The sequence below is a fragment of the Palaemon carinicauda genome, chromosome 12 (genome assembly GCF_036898095.1).
Source record: "Palaemon carinicauda isolate YSFRI2023 chromosome 12, ASM3689809v2, whole genome shotgun sequence".
In the NCBI taxonomy this organism is placed as follows: domain Eukaryota; kingdom Metazoa; phylum Arthropoda; class Malacostraca; order Decapoda; family Palaemonidae; genus Palaemon; species Palaemon carinicauda.
The window spans coordinates 31,490,295-31,505,294 of NC_090736.1; positions in this window are offsets into that span (position 1 = coordinate 31,490,295).

A 15,000-nucleotide genomic window follows, 5' to 3' on the forward strand; every position below is an offset into this window, starting at 1 on the left:
AACTAATTGAACGACGGTGCCAAAAATTAATATCGAGATCAGATATAAAAAATCTAATAGACCGTAAGTTTCTGTCCAACAAATTAGGATGAGAATCAGCAGCTGAAGACCAGACAGGAGAACAATATTCAAAATAAGGTAGAATGAAAGAGTTAAAACGCTTCTTCAGAATAGATTGATCACCGAAAATCTTAAAAGACTTTCTCAATAAGCCAATGTTTAGTGCAATTGAAGAAGACACAGACCTAATGTGTTTCTCAAAAGTATATTTGCTGTTGAGAATCACACATAAAATTTTAAAAGTCATACAAATTTAAAGAAACAATATCAATACTGAGATCCGAATGTTGAGGAGCCACCGTCGTTGATCTACTTACAATCATACTTTGAGTTTTGTTAGGATTCAAAGTAATGAGCCAAGAACACCACCCTGTGAAACACCGGATATCCCATTCCTATACTCACTATGGTGCCCATCATCAACAACTCTTTGAGATCTATTACTTAAAAAATCAATAATAATGCTAAGAAATGACCCTCCCACTCCCAACTATTTGAGTTTGAAAACAAGGGCCTCATGTTTAACACGGTCAAAGGCAGCACTAAAATCAAGGCCAATCATAAGAACTTCTTGACCACAATCAAGGGATTTCTGTACTCCATTGGAGAGTGTAAGAAGGACATCACATGCTCCAAGGCCTTTACGAAAACCAAATTGCAAAAAAGGGAATAGATGATTACTTTCGGCAAACCCATTAAGACATTTTACCAGAAGACGTTCAAAAACTTTTGATAGTATGGGAGTTGTAGAAATTGGGCGGTAATCAGTTGGACACGAGCTACCACAAACACATTTACATAGTGGAGTAAAATTACCAATTCTCCAACCAGTGCTAAAAGCTACTCTTCTTACTAACTTGCGCAAAATACCATTTGGGTCTACACCTCCATAAGCATCAAGGTCCATCAACAGAACTTTAATTTCACGAGATCGAAAAGCTAAACTAGTTAGTTTAGCCTCAGGAAAACAGGAATGAGGAAGTTCAAGTTTTTCATTACTCTGTTTACTGTCAAAAACATCAGTCAAAATGGATGCCTTTTCCTTTGGACAGTGAGTGACTGAGCCATCTGCAGGAACTGTTGCATCAACATAAAAGAGTGCAGACTTAAGGGTAGACCACTATTCATTAGGCCTATACATATTATATATAATATATATTTATTCATATTTATTTATATATATATATATATATATATATATATATATATATATATATATATATATATATATATATATATATATATATATATATATATATAGGCCTATGTAATTATAAATACTGTATATATATATATATATATATATATATATATATATATATATATATATATATATATATATATATATATATATATATAGGCCTATGTAATTATAAATACTGTATATATATATATATATATATATATATATATATATATATATATATATATATATATATATATATATATATATATATATATATATATATATAGGCCTATACACACACACATATATATATATATATATATATATATATATATATATATATATATATATATATATATATATATATATATATATATATATATATATATATATATATATATATATATATATATATATATATATATATATATATATATATAAAATTGGTCGTTTGGGTATTCCAAACGAAAAAGGGGAGGCAATAGAAGATGATGGATTGACGACCTAAGAAAATTTAAAGGTTTAGTCTGGTATAGAACGACCATAAACGGACGGGAGTAAAAGGACACGTTTGGGGACTTTGTCCTGCAATGAACTTACAATGGTTGATGATGATATATAATGTATTCATATATTCTTCTCTTTTATAAGCAGTGGTGATAAAAGGATATTCTACAGAGCGTGATGCGTGAAGCCTTGATCCTATCTCTATATACCTACAGAAGACCTACTGTATTTACTGATTAGTAAGGTAAACGGCGTATAGTCGGTAGCGAACCCTGGAGCAAGCAAAATAGGGCACCAAATCCAGCTGATTATACATTTCAAAGTTTTGCAATGTTGCGGTCACGCGTGCGCACACACACACAGGCTCACACACACACACACACACACACACACACACACACACATATATATATATATATATATATATATATATATATATATATATATATATATATATATATATATATATATATATATATATATATATATATATATATATATGAATTTTAAATATTTCCTGAAATATGGTACCTGTGCTTTTGAAAAAAAAATTGACGATTTTTTTTTCTTTTTTTTTATCAACCTACCGATTAATTCTAATTTAGACACACAGAAAAAAAAAAAAGATCAATACCGAATAAATCCTGTTTTTTTCTTATAACTGAACGTCTTTCATCAACTCTGTGCCTTTCAAATATTTATTTTTGATGACCTTTGTTCAAACATCAAGGCTTTGTGAGATACAGCGATACTTACGTGTTCCTAGAATAGTAAATTGAAATATATATGGTTTGCCTTTAACGTTCTCTTTAATTGGCATCGTTCAAAAGATAAAACAAAATCAAAATATCATTTTGAACTTTTGAGGTTTTATAGTTTATTCTTGACATCTCTGTTTCATAACCACCTATACTAGATTGGGTTGCTGTGAGCAATTAGATGAAAATCTCTTACCACTATCAAATCCGCAGTTGACCAGCGTAATGAAAGAAACTGGCTAAACCCGAGATACTGATAAGGTATGTTAGAGGCCCTTGTCCTACAGTGGAATATAAGCGACTGTATTTGTTGTTGCTGTTGTTGTTGTTGTTGTTGTAAATATATATATATATATATATATATATATATATATATATATATATATATATATATATATATATATATATATATATATATATATATATATATATTTATATGTGTGTGTGTGTGTATGTGTGTATGTGTGTGTACCGGCTATAGAAATTGTAAATTTCCGTTCAACCTACCCGTGATTATTATGTTCTGTTTCATCCACCTATTAACTATATAATGCTTCTAAATATGAGGCCTTTCGTCATATACCATATCATTGTTTCGCAACTAAATTTTCATGATATTAAAGTTATTATCAAACATGACATTGAAAACACCAATTTACTTTACTTTCAAGAAAGGACGACAAATGAAAAAACAACCAGAACTAATCTAGGACTCTAATATCCCCCTTCTTAGTTATAAATATTATCAAACTTCTCAATAAAAAATATTTCGAAGTCATCAAAACTTTTAATAAAACAAATTTAAGTCAGATCACAAAAATTGGAAAAGTTATACCACCGACTTACGACCACCTCGCCTCCTAAAAAAGGTAGGTCTTTGAGTTAGGCCCCCTCAGTAACTGGAGAAAGTGAACACAATTCCCTGTGGTTCTTGGGAATTGCGGAGTATCGGAAATAGCATAAAAGAAATTATGTTGACTCTAGCCCTTGGTACCTCGACCTTGCTGAGGCCTTTTCTAGGGGTTAGTCTACCATATCTTTTCGTTTGTTTGTGTAAGCGTGTTATACCCTGCCCCCATTCATCTAAGCAGGCAGTATTATTATTATTATTATTATTATTATTATTATTATTATTATTATTATTATTATTATTATTATTACTAGCTACGCTACAACTGCAGTTGGTAAAGCAAGATGTTATAAGCCCAAGGGCTCCAACAGGGAAAAATAACCCCGTGAGGAAAGGAAATAAGGAAATAAATAAACAATATAAAAAGTAATGAAAAATTAAAATAAGATATTCTAAAAACATTAACAACGTTAAAACAAATAATTGATATATAAACAATAGAAGGACTTATGTAAGCCTGTTCAGCATAAAAACATTTGCTGCAAGTTTGAATTTTTAAAGTTCTACTGATTCAACTACCCGATTAGGAAGATCATTCCACAACTTGGTCATAGCTCGAATAAAACTTCTAGAGTAATGTGTAGTATTGAGCCTCATGATTGAGAAGGCCTGACTATTAGAATTAGCTGCATATCTAGTATTACGAACAGGATGGAACTGTCCGGGAAGATCTGAATATAAAGGGTGGTCAGAATAATAAAGAATCTTATGCAACATGGATAATGAACTAGTTGAACGACGTTGCATGATATTAATATAGAGATCAGGAATAAAGAATGTCCAGGGGTGTAAGAGCGGTTTTTTTTTTTTTTTTTTTTGGGGGGGGGGGGGTTGGGGGTGGGGGGCTAAAGTTTGAAAAGGGTCTGACGGTGAGGGGTCTGATGGGTTGATTTCAAGTCTAAGAACAGATTCCTGAATTCGACAGTTATACGTACAGTGGACTTCCTATTGTTTTGTTAAAGCTTTTATAGTTTATATAGGAAATATTTATTTCACTATTGATACTGTTCTTAGAATATCTTTCCCTCGTTTCCTTTCCTCACTCGGCTATTTTCCCTGTTGGAGCCCCTGGGCTTATAGCATCCTGCTTTTCCAACTAGGGTTGTAGCTTGGCAAGTAATAATAATAATAATAATAATAATAATAATAATGATAATAATAAATCTCTTCCTTGATACCTAGATTGGTAAAAGAGTCCCGACAGGCATTGTTTCGGCTCAGGGCATAGGATCGAATCCTTGCTCAACTAGAAACATTTATCATTAATGAATTTTCATTGGATATACATTCCCAAGGGTAGAATTTGATATCAAATGCCCTTGCTGTTCATATTTACATAAATTGAAATAACGAGTATTAATGATACAGAATCGGATATATATATATATATATATATATATATATATATATATATATATATATATATATATATATATATATATATATATATATATATATATATATATACATATTTAATTTCTTTTACAAATAAGTTACTAATCCCCTTAATATCGAATTCGCTCTGACTTGGGATCTCAAACGCTTAGAGAAATTTCATTAATGATAAATATTACTACCCGGCCAAGGACTCGATCCTATAACCGATAGAAATAAGGATAAACATTTAATTGTTCAGACCACATTAAACTATTCACATTTCTATCGCTCACAGGGTACTTCTGACTTATTTGAAAAAGCTATTAAAAACAAATCTCGATTGACCCTTCTTGTTATCCAACAACCTATCACCTTTGTTAACCTTTCCATGAAAAATGTAAAAAAAAGGGAAACCTTTTATTGTGACGTAATTTAAACTGACTTTGATATCGTTATAGAAAAAAACGTTCTTTTGAAATAATTTTTGTATGAAGCAAAACTTTATTTATAATCTCATTAATCCCGGCGACATTATAATCATGTATGCTTACATTTCCGTCTCTATAAACTATCATCTTCAACTCTATGCCCAACGACAAATTCCTTAAAAACATCGCGAATAATATTCGTAATAATAAAAATGAATGTTGACAAATAATTGTCATATATCTTTAATAGATTAATACAACATCCACACTTTACTTATTCAAATGAACATTGGCTCTTATTATAGGCATACTCCGTTTCTTCTGATTCATTTGCAGAGATCATAAGCATCCCTGCCTTGTAGGTGTTCTCTCTCTCTCTCTCTCTCTCTCTCTCTCTCTCTCTCTCTCTCTCTCTCAACGATCGTTCATAATAATTTTCCTTATATTCATGAATTACCTATTATTGACTAAGAAATATCGTGGTCGTTACTATTAAGGAATAATATTAATGGTATATATATATATATATATATATATATATATATATATATATATATATATATATATATATATATACATATATATGTAATAAATGAAATAGTTTGTTATTACATGTTTAAAACACATGACGTAACATGTCATTTTTGATGAAGATGCTAACCGTGAGATTTGCTGTAGTCATGTAAAATCATAAACAGGATGCACTATGCAGCCTCGGCAATGTAAAATTTTTCTGAAACGTCAACACCAATGCATCAGTGTGTGAAAGATTGTGTCGTCACCGGATGCAGGTGTCATCCGAGAAAGAATGTAACAGTTTCCATATTGTGTTTAAATGCTACGACAACTAAGCATACGATATCTGTGATATCGATAATTAAAGTAGTTCATATCTATACTTCACCTGAATTGGTCATCCGACCAAACCAGCTCCACTCCTATGATGGAGATGTTTAACTCTGTTGTTTTTAGAGAATAAATACTTTTATAAAGATAATAAGATGAACTTCGTTATCCAAAATTAACATCTTAAACAATACATACTCAATGTGTGTTTATAAAAGTAGCACACTAATAAATGGTGGCAGCGGTGGGATTCTACGAATTAAAGAAAGATCTTCGAGTCATTATAATAATAAACTCTAAGAATTAGAGGAAGATCTTCAAGACATCAAAATAAAGCTGTGAAAACCAGAGAAAGATCTTCAAGAACTCAATGTTATCTACATGTATCTACAATTTTGACTAAGTAATATAGTCCATCGAAAGCTATAACATTTAATGAATGTTATACATACAATCTGATGAACTGGATCTTCAATCAACATCCTAGGAAACCCAAGGACTGACGTTCAATGCATACAAAACATATCCAGGAAGCACTACATTCAACGGAAACTCAAACGATACATCGCTAAAAAAACATCAAGAGAGAGAGAGAGGATGTGACGACATCACAGAAACCATATATAAGCTAGGTACAAATTTTTAAATTTATTCCAGTTTGGGCAGTGAAGTGTAGTTATCAAGAGTCGTTAGTCGATTATTACTGGGGTGAGTGGTTTGCTAATCTTTTATTTTCCTTTCATTAAAGGAAACTGTGTTCAACTCCGAATTCTCATCTAGATTTTTTTCTCTCTTTGTGCTAATTCCTTTTACTTTCAGAAATTTACAGGAAATATCTTTGTGTTCGGTTTTTTTTTTCAGAAATTCTCGTGAAATGTCTTAGGATTAGTAACATTGTTTGGGGAATTTTATTATACATATGCGTTTACGCAGTGGACGTCTGTATTCATATAGATATTTTGATAGAATTGCAAGGGGTTGAAGAGATAGGAAAAGAAATACAGCAGTCATGACTCCCCCTATGAGCTCCACCCCTGGACCTAGTGGCGTAGGCCAGACTAATCCTCCCCCTATTGTGACGCTTGTAAATGCCAGGTCAGCAATCCTCTCTTTTCAGGGTCGAGTCAATGGGTTCTTGCCACAAAATGTGGAGTCATGGATTTCATCCGTCGATGCCCATTTAAATGCCAAACAAATCGTAGACCCTTTTGTACATTTACAAGAAGCTAAAAGTTTTACAGATTTTTCTAAGGGGGATGCGAGTGTGTATTTAAGAGGTGTTTCATTTCAAGAAGCAGTTACCTGGGATGATTTCAAAGATAGGTTACGCACGATCTATGGGGGTGAAGAAGCCTTGGATGTAGTATTAACATTAAGAAATACACTTAATCAAGCCACTATGAATCGGCTTAATGTTATTGAGAGAGCAGCTCTCATAGCTGATAGGCTTAATGAATATCAGGACATTTTAGGTAATTCCACTTGGGTTACTAGAGATAACATCTCCGTGAAAGATTTTTTACGATTAATGTATTTAACTTGCATGACACTTATGTTGCCTGAAGCTTTAGTGCGGTGTTTTGATAAAAAGTTAACGCCTGCAAGTACGAAATTGGATGTATATGAACAGATAAAAAAACACATGTCCAAGTGTTCAGATCTCGATCACGTGTTAACTCAAGTTTTTGCAAAAAATGAAACAAAGCCACAAACAGTGAACGTAGTTAATAGTCAAGTAGCGGGGAATGACGTGTTATAATTGCAAACGTCAAGGTCACTTAAGCGCGGACTGCAGAACGAAATTCTGCTCGATTCATAATAGTTCAACTCATTCATACAATCAATGTTACTCGCGTAAGACACAACAGTATCCCAGAAATACACAGTCAATTCCGCAGTCAGTTCCATATGGAAATAAAAAGAAAAATCCTCATTTTAACAGTAAGAAGAAACAACCAAATGTCAATGCAGTTCAGAGTCCAAAGCAAACAAACACTTCTTCGAATATCGCTGAGCCTGGGTCGTCAAACCAGACATTGCAAGGTCAGACTAATTTTCAGAATGTGCAGAGCAAAGCAAATACCACATAGTTAACTCCAGAGGGGAAGAGAGTGATGTTGGGTCAAGGTCATTCATGTTTACATCAGTAGTATTGAATAATCAATTTAATGTTTTATCAGATAATTGTGAGACAATAGATTTTCCTATGAAACACACGGCCGAATTAAATAAAACAGTGCATGCTCCCGTAGATTTGCAACGAATTCATACGATAATAAGCCAAAATGAGTTACGACCAACCTTATATGCTGTAAATTTAGAACACAAATCCTTTACGTTATTTTTTGACTCAGGTAGTCCACGTAATATCATGGATTTGAAGACACATCATTTGTTGTTTTCGAACTTTCCGATTGAAAAATTTGGAGTTAGACTCTCGGGTATAGGGAATTATGAATTAAATGTCATAGGCATAACTCATGTTCAATTCAAAGTCGGTAAACGCACGTTTGCCGATACATTTGTTGTTGTACAAAACATTGATATGTATCCAGCTGTAATTATAGGATACCAATCTATGGGAAATCAAAACATTATCTTAGCCCCTGCCAAGCACGGCGTGTATATCAAAGGGAAATTCTATAAGTCTTCTAATACCTTAAAATCAGTTTTGGATAAAAAGGAGACGACAAATGTAACCGTAACGTACGTTGAAGAACCAATAACTTGTCTCACTAATAAAGAAATAATATACGCCACCCAGCAGAATTCTCGTTCACCCGTAATATCATCTTGCACGCAATCTATCGAGCCAAATGTACCTTCGAATTTAATAGTGCAAATAAAGAAAACATTACCGGGATCTGAAATATTAATCCTTTCCGACACTTTGAAAACTAACGGATTATCTATCACACAAGCTATTTATACAGTAGGCTCATATCAACAATGTAATATCGAAGTCTGTAATCATTTAAATAACACTTTAGTAATTCACAAAAATCAACATATCTTGGAAGTAGAAGTTTATAAACATCGTATTCTTACCGTTGCTGAAATCAATCACTCTCAATCAGTTGCGGATGAATCCCTTTTGCGATCTATCAAAAAGAAAATCAATAAAGACATTCAAGACGAAGAAACTTAGAAGAAAATTTTTGGACTTCTAACTAAATATCATGATGTTTTTTCCACTACGGATGGATCCTTAGGAAAAACAGATGTGTTTGAGCATCAAATAAGGTTAAAGGACAAGCATAAAATTATCTATGTACCCTCGTACAGACTCCCTATGAAATTCCAGAATGAAATAAATGATGAAGTAGGTAAAATGCTGGAAGAAGGAGTCATAAGGAAATTAAACAGCCCTTATAATTTTCCTTTAATACTTGTACCGAAAAAAGATCGAACATGGCGTATCTGCGTTGACTTACGTCGTCTAAACGAGGAGACGATCTCTGATCGATTCCTAGTGCCATGTACTGACGATATTTTGTCTTTGTTAGGTCAGAATAAATACTTTACCAGTTTGGACTTACTTAAAGGCTTTCACCAGATATCATTAGAAGAAGATAGTATCCCATATACAACCTTCAGCACAGCCAGGGGACATTATGAATTTTTACGGATGCCTTTTGGTTTACGTTGTGCTCCTATAACATTTACAAGAATGATTAACATGGTGTTTGAAGACTTGTTAGGGGATATATTGCATGCCTATATGGATGATCTTGTAATCTTTTCCAACACCTTAGAAGAACATCTACGTAAGTTAGAACTAGTACTACATAGATTAAGACAACATAACTTAAGGGTAAAGATTAGTAAGTGTGAATTTTACAAAACAGAATTAATATATTTGGGTTTCATGGTGTCAAGCCAAGGTCTTAAAGTAGTCTATGATAAGGTGTCGGCTATACGTAATTTTTCCATACCTACTAATGTCAAGGGAATACAGCTATTTCTGGGTTGTAGTGAATATTACAAGCGTTTTATACGCAACTATTCAATAATAGCCGCTCCTTCAACTGATCTTACGAAGAAGGGCGTAGATTTCATATGGTCTGAGCAACATCAACAGGCGTTTAATACCTTGAAAGATGAACTGTGTAGTTCTCCTATCTTAAAATTTCCTGACTTCGGTAAGGAATTCTTCATTGCAACAGACGCCTCAGACTTAGGAGTAGGAGGGGTATTGCTTCAGCAATATGATAAACAATTTTTCCCGATAGCTTTTTATTCTCGAAAATTGAGAACTTCCGAAAGTAAGTATGCAGTAATAGAAAATGGAGGGCTAGCTATTGTTAATTCACTAGTGCATTTTAAGTTCATAATTTACGGTTATCCCGTTAAGGTTCTTACTGACCATAAACCAAAAACCGAGTTCTTTAAAGGCTTCAACCACAGCCCTAAACGAACTCGGTGGCATTTGATCATTCAAGATTTTGGCGCAAGAATCGGGTATTTAACTGGGAAAGCAAATATTATTGCGGATGCATTATCACGCAACCCCGTGTCATCTTGTACAGAGCCTTTAGCTGAATTAATAGATATATCAACATCCATGCCTATTGTTAAAACAATATCTGAACAAGAAGATTTAGGCTGGAGCGCTGAATTGTTACAGACTGAGCAAAGAAAAGATCAGAAAATAGAAACAATTATAAATGCTTTGAAAGGCAATCATAAGGGAAAGAGATATATAAAGTATAAGCAGCAGAATTATATAATCAAAGATGATATTCTATGTAGGACTGTGACAAGGAAAACCCGCAATACACCACATGTAAATAACGACCAGGTAGTAGTACCAATCTCACTTATTTCCACTGTCCTTAATTGGTTGCATTCAAACCTATTACATGGACACCCGGGGTTCTCATTAATGTCACAGAAAGCCAAATCATTGTTTTATTGGCATAGGATGCTTACAGATATAAAAAAACACATAGCTAATTGTCGCACATGTCAGGAAAACAAAGGGCATACGAAAACACCTGTCAGCCTAGGGGCTTATCCTGTGCCCAATCAACCCTTTGAAAGAATACGTTTAGATTTGTTAACAGGATTTTACGAGTCAGACAGAGGAAATAAGCACCTCTTAGTAATTATAGATGCTTTAACTCGATATACAGAACTAATAGCGCTTAAAACTAAAACTGCGATTGAATGCGCTAGGAAGTTTTACGAGTGTTACATTTGTAAACATAGAATTCCACACATGATAATCTCAGACTCGGGTGGTGAATTTAATAATCACTTTCTTACCTCATTGTGTGAATTCCTTAGCATAAAGAAAATAAATACCATGATATATCACCCAGAGTCGAATGGGCTAGTGGAAAGAGCAAATAGGAAGATTTTAAATATATTAAGAGTAACACTAGGGGGATCAGACCCCAACTGGGATATTGCAATACCGGCGGCACTGAGTACTCTGAATCATTCATATCATATATCAATTAAAATGTTACCGCATGAAGCATTGTATGGTACCCCAGTTAGAACGCATTTCCATGTATTAACGCCTACAACTAATCTATCAAATTCTTTAAAAGAATGTATAGATGCAAGTATAAGTCAATATGATATCCTTCGGAAGAATTTAGAAGAATCACAAATCATAATGAAAAGGAATCATGATTAAATAGCGAAGCCAACTAAAACATATACCGTGGGTGGTAACGTTTATATACGAATCAATGTGCGTAAAGGACACAATTATAAACTAACACCTAAGTTTGAAGGCCCATTTAACATTTGGAAACATTAACGGCCAATAGGTTTAGAGTTCAAAACGTATCCCAACCCACGGATGAGAGATTAGTACCATTGGCTCACATAAGAAATTGAAAAAAAAAAGAAAAAAAAGAAAAGAGAAGGAAAGAAGTGAGGGAAAATTTTTTTTATTTTATGTGATTAAATGTTTTCTTCTTAATACAGGAGTAATTACATATATTTTTCTCGTTACAGGTTTCCAAGATAAATTTTTGGTTGTTGGGAGTGATATTGTTCCGTCAGACATTTTTTCTCGTGTGGGATGAGCTCTAAAACTAAAAGTATAGATTTTAAATATGGCACTATAGTTGGAAGACATTTTTATTACATCGAGCAACGTAGTTGTAGAAGTAAATATGCAAGCAATTTTTCTTCAAGAGAATGATGTCACTAGCTTAAGAACCGCCATTTTAAGGTTTTCTGCCTCATTGGATGAGTTGCATAAAAGACATTTTCATTTGACTACAGAGAGTTTGCTTGGATCAACATTAAAAGTTGCAGAGATGCTATATGATGACTTGAAAAATAAGACTGGCGAGACAGGATCTTTGGCTTATGACCTTTCGATGTGAACTGTAGGACACGAACATAAAAAAAGACGAAATCCATTTATTTATGCTGCATTAAACATCTTTGGGTCTATTGCAAGTTTAGGTTTAGGAATTTTCAATCGTCTTAAAATTAGTAATCAAAATAAGAAAATTGAGTTCTTCAGAGGACTTATTTATTGAGAGAGGTTTCTTTACAATCTAGAGGGAAAGCAAAAGTACGAACATACATATAGAGATTTAAAGAAAAATGACACTCCCTTATCAGCTACCTGGGCTCTAGTCAGTTGTTAAGTAGGCGGAGTCCCCAAGCTCATTAGACACCTGCCAAAAAGGGTCATTTAGAGTGGCGGGTAAATTCTTGTTTTACAGTACAGTTTATTTATATGAAAACATGGTAGCCTTATCTATATAAATACATAAGCAAAACATACACATACATACATATATACATACATACATATACATATATACAAATATATACACACACATATATATATATATATATATATATATATATATATATATATATATATATATATATATATATATATATATATATATATATATATATATACATACATATGTACATATACATTTATATACATACAACATTAATATCATAAACATATAATCATGTATATATCAATACTTATATCTAGCATAACACTATATAGTGCCAATATACTTATGCATACTATATAAAATAATTGTACCCTTTATTAAATGGTAGCTTAGGTCTGAATATTAATTTCACAGCGACGTTAATTATTCACAATACATTCAATTATACATTAAGTGGTAATGTTTTTTATATAGCTTATAAATTGAATGTATTGTGAATAATTAACGTCGCTGTTAAATTGATAATTAGACCTAAGCTACCACTCATTAAAGGGTACAATTATTTTATATAGTATGCATAAGTATATTGGTACTATATAGTGTTATGCTAGATATAAGTATTGATATATACATGATTACTTGTTTATGATATTAATGTTATATGTATATAAATGTATATGTACATATATATATGTATGTGTATGTATATATATATATATATATATATATATATATATATATATATATATATATATATATATATATATATATATATATATATATATATATGTATGTGTATGTTTTGCTTATGTATTTATATAGATAAGGCTACCGTGTTTTCATATAAATAAACTGTACCAAAAAACAAGAATTTACCCGCCACTGGAAATGACCCTTTTTGGCAGGTGTCTAATGAGCTTGGGGACTCCACCCAATTAACACCTGACTCAAGCCCAGGCAGCTGGTAAGGGAGTGTCATTGTTCTTTAAATCTCTATATGTATGTTCGTACGTTTGCTTTCCCTATAAAATGTAAAGAAACCTCTCTCAATAAATCAGTCCTCTGAAGAAGTATCCCGAAACTAGTCAGGACTTAAGTGTATATTTCGTATTTTCATTTTTCCTGTGGTTCTTTTGCATCTGAGCATCACGTTTTCCAGTGATTTTACGCATATATATATATATATATATATATATATATATATATATATATATATATATATATATATATATATATATATATATATATATATATATATATATATATATATATATATAAGTCAGGAAAGGAAACAAGGAAAAATATAATTTTTAAGAAGAGTAACAACATTAAAACCAATATCTCCTATATAAACTGTAAAAACTTTAACAAAACACGATGAAGAGAAACAAGACAGAACAGCGTGCCTGAGTGTACCTCTAAGCAAGAGAACTCCTAACCAAGACAGTGGAAGTCCATAGTACAGAGGCTATGACACTACTCAAGACTAGAAAACAATGTTTTTTTTTTTTTGGGGGGGGGGGTGATTGACCACAGCTAAAGAGTCTCTTCTACCCTTAACAAGAGGAAAGTGGCCACTGAACAATTACAGTGCAGTAACCCTTGGGCAAAGAAGAATTGTTTGGCAATCTCAGTGTTGTCAGGTGTATGAAGAATTGTCATTGACTTTTATCTTTCTTCGTAGCCAAGTGGTAAATCACTGTTGTTACAAGTTTCCCGGACCAAGGTTTGATTCCCGCCCGGTCAGAAACTATTGTCTTTGTGAGATTTCACTTGGGGCTCTGATTCCGATGTCGTTAAGAAAATCCAGACATTAGTGTATTTAAAATATATGGCTTATTTGAATATGAAAAACACGTCTAAATATGCAAATTTATCATTAATCGAATGCCAAGTCCTAGACATACCAAATAACTACAATGGTGAAGATGGGATGATTTCAATTCTAAGTACAAAAAACCTGAATGCGGCAGGTATATGTACAGAGGAATTGTCATTGACTTTTATATTTCTTCGTGGCTAAGTGGTCAGTCACTGTTGTTACAAGTTTACTGGACCAGGAAAATATATTGTAACTATATATTTATACATATGCATGTAGTTAGACAGATAGATAGATTTGATTTCTCCTGATTTTACATAACCAAGAAAATCCTACGGGATAATAAAACTAATCGTATATGAATTCAAAAGGATACAATTACATTCAAAATATATTTATTGCAAAGATTAGTACTTTAATAAAACAAAAGAGATA